General features: G+C 51.3%; 1 pseudogene across 1 annotated transcript; it reads left to right on the top strand.

The window, feature by feature from the left end:
* The first annotated feature begins 38 nt into the window (after window positions 1-38).
* LOC147998507 (RT1 class I histocompatibility antigen, AA alpha chain-like) lies at window positions 39-3485 on the top strand (annotated as a pseudogene). Its single transcript, XR_015645457.1, has 8 exons — window positions 39-131; window positions 335-604; window positions 758-1033; window positions 2008-2283; window positions 2378-2499; window positions 2675-2704; window positions 2887-2934; window positions 3067-3485. The product of XR_015645457.1 is annotated as an RT1 class I histocompatibility antigen, AA alpha chain-like (transcript).
* The last annotated feature ends 6852 nt before the right edge of the window (window positions 3486-10337 follow it).

Raw genomic sequence — 10337 nt, 5'->3', positions numbered from 1 at the left:
AGACAGTGGTTATAAAGTTCACGCAGCCCTGGAGACTCAGAAGCGTCTGGAATCTCAGATGGCAGAGGTGGCGCACCCCACGCTGCCCCTGCTGCTGGCGGCCACCCTGGCCCCGACCCAGACCCGCGCGGGTGAGTGCGGGATCAGGAGGGAAAAGGCCTCTGCGGGGCAGGGCGGGGTCGGCCTTGGAGAAGCCGGGTCCCCGGGTCGCACACCAGACCCTCTGTCCCTTCTCCACCTGGGACTCGAACACTGCGCCCTGCTCCCCAACCGGCCCGCGCATCCGCCCGGGTTACCAGGAGGAGGTCGGGGTCTCACCGCGCGCCGCCCCTAGGCTCACACTCGCTGCGGTATTTCTACACCGCTGTGTCCCGGCCCGGCCTTGGGGAGCCCCTTTTCATTGCTGTCGGCTACGTGGACGACACGCCGTTCGTGCGCTACGACAGCGATGCGGAGAATCCGAGGATGGAGCCGCGGGTGACGTGGATGGAGCGGGAGGGGCCGGAGTATTGGGAGGAGGAGACACGGAGAATCCAGGAAACCGAGCAGTGGTTCCAAATGGACCTGAGGACCCTGCGCGGCTACTACAACCAGAACGAGGACGGTGAGTGACCCCGGGTCGGGGGTCAAGTTCCCTCCGCGTTCCCACACCACCCTGCAGAGACATCCCTAGTTCCTAGTCCGAGGTTCGGGAGCTGAACCTACTGGGTCCGGTTTACCTGGGTGGGTGGGCGGAGCTGACCGCGAGGTCCTGCAGGCTCTCACACCATCCAGAGAATCTTTGGCTGTGACGTGGGATCGGACGGGAAACTCCGCCGCGGGTATGATCAGCTCGCCTATGATGGCCTCGATCACATCGCCCTTAAAGAAGACCTGAAAAAGTGGACGGTGGCAGACAAGGTGGCATGGATTACCCGAAGCAGGTTGGAGCAGACTGGTGAAACAGAGAGACGAAGGGCCTACCTGGAGGGTGACTGCGTGGAGTCTCTCCACAGATACCTGGAGCTTGGGAAGGAGGCGCTGCTGAGCTCAGGTGCTGGGGCCACGGGCTTCTCCTCCTCTGCCCTCGGGCTGGGGCTCAGTCCTGGGGAAGAAGAAACCCTCAGCTGGGTGATGCCCGTCTCAGAGGGGAGACAGTGTCCCTGGGTCTCCTGATCTCTCATCACTGTGACTGCACTGCCTCTCCCAGGGCACAGCCTTCTCCCTGGAGAGTTCTGAGTCCATCTCAGGAAGGAAGGAGAGAATTTCCTGTCTTAACAGCAGGAGCTCCCTGCTATCAGCCATGGCCTCTCCCAGGCCAGGTTCTCTGCCCACACCCACTCTCTGAGGACACTGACTCCTGTCCTGCTGAGTGTGTCAGCCCTTACACCTCAGGACCAGAAGTCTCCTTTACCTCATAGGAGACATGGACTCCACTACACTAGACTGGTTCTCCCGAGTTTCCAGAACTTTCCATAGAATACATTCTCACAGATCCCTCCCTGATGTGGGGTTTGCTTCTCTTCCACACCCCAATTCTCTCTATTCCTACAGTGGAGAATGGTCCCATGAGCCCTTGTGGGTACCCCGGAGGAATATAAATTGTGGGATTTCTCTTTGTTTTTTCTTTTTTTTCTCTCTTTTTCTTCTTACTTTCTTTTTTCTTTCCTTTTTTTTTTTTGAAGGGATTATTTTGCTTCTAGTCAGGTTTTCTCTGCAAACACATATTAAACCAATTATTTTCCATTCCCTCTTCCGTTCTATGACCACCCATCTCATGCTATAGAACATCACATAAGGACGGCCATGTTGACCCACTGGCTCATGTGGATTCCCTCTTAGCTTCTGAGTCCCTCAGGAAAGTGTGCAGTTCTGTGCTGAGGGCACCAGCTCTCCCTGCAGCTCACTAGTTGATAACAGTTGAAGTGTCAGACACACACAGTTCAGTGTCATCCTTGATTTAACTGTGTCCTGTGTAGATTTCAGTTTGTCTTGTTAACTGTGTGATTTCTTAAATCTTCCACACAGATCCCCCAAAGGTGCATGTGACTCTTCACCCCAGACCTGAAGGTGGTGTCACCCTGAGGTGCTGGGCCCTGGGCTTCTACCCTGCTGACATCACCCTGTCCTGGCAGTTGAATGGGGAGGACCTGACCCAGGACGTGGAGCTTGTGGAGACCAGGCCTGCAGGGGATGGAACCTTCCAGAAGTGGGCATCTGTGGTGGTGCCTCTTGGGAAGGAGCAGAATTACACATGCCGTGTGGAGCATGAGGGGCTGCCTGAGCCCCTTTCCCAGAGATGGGGTAAGGAGGGAGCCATCTGTAGACACTTAACTGGTTAGGGCTGAGAGGTGGGGTCATGACCCCCACCTTCATTTCTTGAACCTGTCCTTCCCAGAGCCTTCTCCATCCACCGACTCCAACTTACTTCTGTTGTTCTTGGAGCTGTGGCAGTTTTTGTAGTTTTGGCCATCATTGGAGCTATGGTGGTTGTTGTGAGGAGGAGGAGGAGAAACACAGGTAGGAAAGGGCAGGGTCTGTTTCCCCTCAGCTTCCTTTAGAAGAGCGCTCTGCTCATTAATGGGAAGCACAGCCACACCCTCATTGCTACTGTCTCCAATTGGGTCCTCTGTCAGTTCTGGAAACTTCCTCTGTCAAAATCTTCCTTGAACTCTCACAGCTTTTCTTCTCACAGGTGGGAAAGGAGACTACACCCCTGCTCCAGGTTAGTGTGGGGGCAGGAGTGTCCCTGAGGGTATTGGAGTGAAGCTGGAGATGTTGGGAGCTCTGGGAATCCATAGTAGCTCCTCCAGAGAAATCTTCGGGGGCCTGAGTTGTACCATGATATGAATACATACACATACATGTATACATATATACATACACATATGTTTTGTTTTACCCTAGGCAGGAACAGCTCCCAGAGCTCTGATGTGTCTCTCCCAGATTGTAAAGGTAACTCTGGGTCTGACTGGGGAGGGACAATGTGGACATGATTGAGTTTCAGGGTCTCCCAGAATCCCCTGTGAGTGGAGGGTTGTTGGGCTGTTGTCTTCACAGTGATGGTTTGTGACTCTCGTTCTCCAGCATGAAGACAGCTGCCTGGAGTGGACTGAGTGACAGACGATGTGTTCAGGTCTCTCCTGTGACATCCAGAGCCCTCAGTTCTCTTTAGACACCAGTGTCTGAAGTTCCCTGTGATTCCATGGCTTCAGTGTGAAGAACTGTGGAGTCCAGCCTGCCCTGCACACCAGGACCCTGTCCCTGCACTGCCTGTGTTGCCTACCACATTCAACCTTGCTGGTCCAGCCTAGGGTTCAGGGGTGGGGACATCTGCATCCTGTCCCCCTGTGCCACCCTGAGCTTCAGCCCCTCACTCCACACTGAGAATAAGAATCTGAGTGTGAACTTGATTGTTCACATCCTTGACACAGTGTGGATGGCTTTTTAAATTACTGGATGGAATACTTAGGGGTTTTTTGTTTTGGGGTTTTGCTTTGTTTCATTTTATTTTTGAAAAAATAAATGGCAGATGGAGAAGCTTCCAGAATCTGTGTCACTAAGCTGTGTGTGTCTGGTGGGACAGGGTGAGGATGTGGGAGCTGAGTGTGAACAGGGCTGTGCCCAGGTGTGCTCAGTCAGTTCTTGTCTTTGATGGGCTCAGGCCTCAGCCCTGTCACCTCCAGGCAGTGCTCTCTCCATCACTGTGAAGACATGGGGAGAGTCTGTGATCACAGGACACAGGGAAGGCCAAAGCCTTGTTGTGTCCCCAGGATTATGAGCCCCCAGGGCTGAAGATCAGAGACTCAAGTGGGGTCCTTTAAAGTGCAGGGTGCGCAAGATAAGTCACTACATTTCCTCCCATCCACTTGATTTAGCTGCTAATGATGGGGTCTGGAAGCTGCCCTGGGCTCTCCCTGTGGCCATGCTGCTGTGGTGATTTCTGCTTCTCCTCTCTGGTGTCTTTCCCAGGGTTCTCAGGGGTCTGATGAGGTCTGTCTGCTCATCTCTCAGGAGCACCTCCACAGCTGAGATAAGACCTAACAGAGAGGCTTCTCCCCTGTAACTTGGGTACCGATTCCTGAACCTGGACTGTCTTACCTTTTCCGTCTTGTGTTCTGGAGTTAACTCCCTGAAGTCTCTTAATCTCCACCCCCAGCTCTGTGCACCTGGGTCTTGCAGTTGATGCACCTGTGGTTGCTCTGCCTTTGGGTGGCTCTGTATGGCAGGAGAGCAAAGTCCCCCTCAGAGGCCTGTGACCATTTAAATCATCTCATATTCATGGCACTAAAGACACGGGAGGCAGAAGCTGAGGTAAAAACCTGACAGCTCAGCAAGGAAACTTTATTTTCTTTTTCTTTTCTTTTCTTTTTTTTTTTTTTTTAAGATTTATTTATTTCATTTACATGGGTGCACTGTCGCTGTCTTCAGACACACCAGAAGAGGGCATCAGACCTCATTACAGATGTCTGTGAGCCACCATGTGGTTGCTGGGACTTGAACTCAGGACCTCTGGAAGAGCATTCAGTGTTCTAACCACTGAACCACCTCTCCAGCCCAAAACTTTATTTTCTTAACTACATAGGAGATATCTATTTAACAAGCCTGATGCTACAACTAAACTCCAGCCCTTCAGAAATCTCTGTCTGTCTGTCATTCTTCTGAGCTGCTCTACCCTTCTCTGAGCTCCTCCAAGTGCAAGAGACCAAGAACACGGGGGTCGTCTTATTCTAAGGACGACAGTAACTAATACAGACAGTGACACCCAAGCTCTCGGTGCAAATATGGGGTCTTCCAGATGTGGTGCCAGGGAAATGTTAGAGATCACCAAATCCAGACAGGAGCTGATCTGAGGTAATCACAGTAGGGCCTTTTCCTTTGAACCAGCTCAGGCCAGCGCACTGTGTCCTGCAGGACAGTTTTGGTGATGAGGAGCCCCGAATATCTATTGGGGCTCACTGTATCCCCAATAAGTAAGCAGTAAGTGTGGGGGAGTGTGCAAGCATCTAATTGGGAAGTTACTATGGCCTTTGACATCATTGGCTGGTGCTGGGACTCATAAACTTAACTTCTGCTTCCCTCTGCATTGGTGGTGGTTGGACAGGGGATGGGCTTGTAACCGGGGGATGCAGGTTTGTCGGGGGTGTAACCTGGAGACACAGGTCCTGATGGGGGTTGCCTAGGGACTGGAGCTGGGCTCCTTTTTTGTTGGGAGGTCACTTGGAAACTAACGGTAGGTACCAGACTGTTAGTTTGCCTGAGTTCAAGTTCTCTAAAATGGAGTCTGGATTGAGGCTTTGGCCTCTCCCAGCCATAGCGGGCTGACGCTGCCACAGGTGGGGCCTGGGCCAGAAGGCTTGGTTCTCCAGAGTCACCCAAGGCAAAGCTGGTACCTATCTGGCCAGTAAATGCTTTTTCTAATGTCATGGTGGGCATCTCTTGGAAGGAAGGGACTTTCCAAAGGAACCTTCGAACCCAATGGTCTCCAAGGGGACCGTCGAGAGGGCTCAGAGTGTAAAGGTGCTTGGCACCAAGCTCTGCTCCCTGAGTTTGATCCATGGAAGCCACATGGTGAATGTAGAGACCTGAGTCCCCTAAGTTATCCTCTGAGCCTCATGTGGGCATCATGACACGCACAGTCCTACACATAACAATTAAATCAGTGCAATAAGAAGGAACCATGCTGGTTTCATGTAGGTTGATGTCCTTATGGAGGTGAAGGCAGACACAAGATCAAAGAGGCCTGTCATTAGGCAAGAAGAAAGGGAGGTGGGAACAGGTTTTAGAAGGAGAGTGGGGAACAGAAAGGGAGAAGCAACATGGAGGGAGACGTAAATGATCCTCACCAAGCATCTCTATGTAGACACAGGTTGTTATGAATATTTCTTTAGGGATTGATTTCTATAGGCAAATTTATCTTGTCTACATGGGCGGTTTGTATCCTTATCAATTGGATATGAGTTAATTGTGTGGATGCATTGCACACTGAGTATTTAACACATAAACCTGGGTGTTGGGTTGCAGTCTGTTGAGTGGTGATCTCACTGGGTTGTTGGGAGAGTGAGCAGAGTCCCTGACAGGAAGCTGTGCTAGGCTATGGAATGCTTGGGCTAGCGTGGCGTGGGGCCACCCTAGCACAGACCGAGGAATGGGATGTGTGTGTCAGGCGTGGTAACAGCCCGCCAAGGGGACAGTGTGTGAAAGCGGCTGACACAGAAACAGCTAGAGCACCGGAATCTGCATGGAGTGGGAACTCGCCAGAACCGGTCGTGAGCTTTATTAATTATACTACAACTGTTTCCTGCTGAAGGACACAGAAACACACGTGTATAAGTTGTGTCCAATTTGTCTCCACACTTTCCAGTGGGGAATTTTCCTGTGTCCAAAACCCACGTTGTGATGAGAAGCTGACAGAAGGATTAAAGGGCAACCTGTGCAAGGACAACCATGGGCATTTTCAATATTTTATGTGTTATGTGTTTACACTATTGCTGTGTGGTGTGTGTGTGTTTGTGTGTGTGTGCATTGTGTGTGAATCAGGGCAATCCCCAGTGGTGGTTGTGTTGGGGGGTGGAGGGAGTCAGAAGACAGCCTTGGGGAGCCAGTTCTCTCTTTCCATGTGGGTTCTGGGGGACTGAACTCAGGTGGTCGGACTTGATGGCAAGCCCTGCCACATGGGTCACCTCACCATCCCGGCCTGGGTGCCCCTGCCCTGTTTTTGGAGGTGTTGAGGAGTTGAACCTGGGACCTGTGGTGTACAAGGTGGGCACTCTAGTCACTGAACAACATTCCCAATGTTTGAAACAGAGTCAGCAGACAAGGGTTTTCTGTTATTTCAAAGGCCCTTACTAAAACTTTGGGCTAAAGATGGAATTGGAGCCTACCTATTAAAAACAGACATGGGTGGAGTACAAGAAACACTTTGGTGGGCTGGAGAGATGGCTCAGTGGTTAAGAGCACTGATTGCTCTTCCAGAGGTCCTGAGTTAATTCCTAGCAACCACATGGTGGCTCACAACCATCTGTAATGCGATCTGATGCCCTTTTCTGTGTGTCTGAAGACTGCTACAGTGTACTCATATAGAATAAATAAATAAATAAATCTTTAAAAAAGAAAAAAGAAAGAAGGAAACACTTTGGCAGCACAGCCAACTTATCTGAGGACCTAATCTAGGAGAACCAGGTCTGAAGTGTAAATTTCTGGTTTCTTTGGAGACTCGGTTGTGTCCTTTGATGTTTTTTCTGGAAACTGTCTCATGAGGGGATGTTTTTGCTGAAGCAGACACGTGGTGTTTTTCTGGAAGCTGCCTGGAAGAGGGGCATGGTATATTTTGCTAGAGCTTGAGAGACGTCCTCTTGAGAGAACTAGTGGTGTTGGGAAAGGGTCTAGATATAACTCAACAGACCACGGACGACACTGTGTGGCTTGGGTTCCACTTGCGACTCTTTGTGGGTCATTGTTGGGCTTTGCTGAAGGCGCTCTTCACTAACGATGCTGATGCCTTCTTCCCTGATCATTTGTCATGACTTTGTAGAGAGAAACAAACCAAAGAACTTCTGTTGGTGTCCCAGCAGCTTCTTCCTGCTTCTGCAGACTCAGGACGATGGGTAGAGCCTCAAAGTCACTTCTGGATTGAACTGCCAATGCTGACCCGTGTGAGCTCAGTGCTGGTATCCTGACCACGCAGATTGGATTCACCCCCAAGAACTATTTCAGGACAGGTGCACATCTGTTAACCTTTCCTCTCTACTACTGCTGGTGGGTGGTGGGCTAGAGGAGAGGTTAAAACATTTAAGTAAGCTTATTAAAGTAGGTTTTGAAAAATCTAAGCCCACACAGGGCATCTGGAAGGATCCATGTGTGAGTTATGTTACCAATCCTTGCTTGGTGCTGGAGGACATCAGACTGAACACTGTGGGGACAGATTGGGAAGCTCCTTCTCTTGGACTCTGTGACCCTGAGGAACCCAGGATTCTCCCGTACAGACCGTCTCTGCAGGGTAGTTGAGTGACTGAGCCTGAGTGAGGTCATGTGCTGCAGAGAAAAGAATCACAGAGAGCCAAGGCATAAAAATATGCTGAGTAAATTCGTGGAGCTGGAGAGGTTGTTCAGAGGTGAAGAATGCTTACTGCTGATCCACAGGACCTGGGTTCAGTTCCCAGCTCTCACCGACTTGTAACTCCAGCCTCAGAGGGGATAGGGCGCCCTCTGCTGGCCGCCTGGGGTGCTCCATGCACGTGGCATAACAGACACACATGGAGGCAAAATACCCTTATAGAAATATATTTTTTAAAAGAACGAAAAAGAAAAGGAGAGAAATAAGATTTCGTTAAAGAAAGAGGTCCTTGAACAATATTGGGGGACATTACCGCATGGAGGAACACCTACCAACCCTACTGCAGGGCTCTAGGGTTCCCTGCACCAGATTTATACACTGGTCCTGGAGATTCAGCAATGGAAGGGAAAAATCGACACAACTCCCCCTACAGAGTGGCCCCTGATGTTACTGGTCTATGCAGCCTGTGTGTTCGCCCAATTATGCTGTTTGTGTTGTTATGTCTTGTAACTCAGGGTGAAGTTGAATTCTCTTTTTAAGATTTATTTATTATGTACACGTTTTGCCTGCACACATGCCTGTCCGCCACAAGAGGGCGCCAGATTCCTGAGCATTCAACTCAGGACCTGTGGAAGAGCAATTAGCGCTCTCAACCTCTGAGTCATCTCTCCAGTCCGGAACTTGAATTCTGGATCCTCCTGCCTCACCTCAGCATGCCAAGTGTCAGGTGTGTGTGGTGTGTGTGTGTGTGTGTGTGTGTGTGTGTGTGTGTGTGTGTGTGTGTGTGTGTGTGTGTGTGTTCAGGGGAGGAGCCAGAGGTGCAATCTGTGTTTCAGCCGGAAGATCCTAAGGATCGGTGAAAGCCACAAAACAGAGGATTTGGGGCTGAAGGGGAAATTCCTGGCTGCTTCAGTATGAAGAGCCTTCCCCAGCTTTCAAAGCTCACAGCCACTTAGGTGATCCAGACCTGGACAGGCCCCTATTCGTGTGTTCTGCTGCCGCCTGGCGGCTATGAGCGGTATCGCAGCTCCCAAAGGTCCTGGGGATGGACTAGACTGTGCCAAAAGTCCCTCCAGACTGCAGGAACTGCTTGCTGGTCTGTGGCTTCCAATGTCCCCGAAGCTGTCTGGGTCACACTGAACAAGGGTCACACTAAGGAACCGGATATCCCCTGCTCAGTCCCCGCATCCGAGCGTTTGTTTCTCTTTCTTTTGTTGTCGCTGTCGCCTGGGATTTGAGCTCCCCACCTCGTGACCCTGTCCTCACTGAGCTGCACACCTGCTGAGGTTGATGGGACCCACCCCAAGAAAGGGTTCCAGGTTTCTTTAGGATTGAATGCCTTTAATCCCAGTCCTCGTGAGGGCGGACCTCTGCATTGTTCCACCACATAGCAAGTTCCAGAACACCCAGGGCTATGAGGTGAACCCAGGAGCCTGGGAGCCCCAGGACTAGCACCTGAATGGGGTGGTGGAGTAGGTGAGAAAGTTGTGACAAGTGAGAAAGCAGCATGGATTCCCAGGGCCAGGTCTCGGTGAGCTTAAGGTCCCCCGGCCCTTTATAGCCAAGGCCCTGGCGTATATGTGGTAAAGGAAAGAACCTCAAATTACCCTTTCTTTTCCTGACAGCTTCTTTCACCTGAAAATTCCTCCCATGCTGTAGATGGGACATGGGGACTGCTTCCTGCCACTCACCTATGTCCCAGCTCTTTACTTTCAGGACGGGGTCCAGGCTGGGTCCAGGCTGGCCTTGGACTTATTCTGTAACTGAAGCAGCCTTTCCCACCAGTGCCTCGGGCTCCCAATTAACCAGGACTGCAGGTCTACAAACCAGCCAGGATTTTGTTTAAGACTTGGTCAAGGTTCCAGGTGATGGTGGTTCACACCTTTAGTCCTAGCCCTTGGGAGGCAGAGGCAGGAGGATCTCTGAGTTTGAGGCGAGCCTGGTCTACAGAGTGAGTTCCAGGACACCTGGGGCTACACAGAGAAACCCTGTCCCCAAAATCAAACAACTTGGTCAAGGATGTTCCTGGGCTCCCATTTCTCAGGTTGCCCTTCCCTTGGGACACTGTCCCATAGATCTGTGTGGTTCCTGTACTCTCCTGTCTCAGGATGCCCTGCTACTCAGACACTGTCCCACCTCAGAGTTGTGCAGTTCCTGGGCTTCCGAGTCCCAAGATACCCTTCCATCTCAGCAGAAACGCTTCCATCTATAGCACCTTCCCCAAAGCCCCAGCCAGAGCAGCTCGGTAATCTCAGAAACACTGGGAACAATTACCCTCAGCCACAATGGCGGGGGGAGTCCA

Source organism: Rattus norvegicus, chromosome 20 (assembly GCF_021556685.1).
Source record: "Rattus norvegicus strain SHRSP/BbbUtx chromosome 20, alternate assembly SHRSP_T2T, whole genome shotgun sequence".
NCBI lineage: Eukaryota > Metazoa > Chordata > Mammalia > Rodentia > Muridae > Rattus > Rattus norvegicus.
Note: the sequence above shows the minus strand (reverse complement) of the source record. Positions and strands in the feature narration are given on the sequence as shown.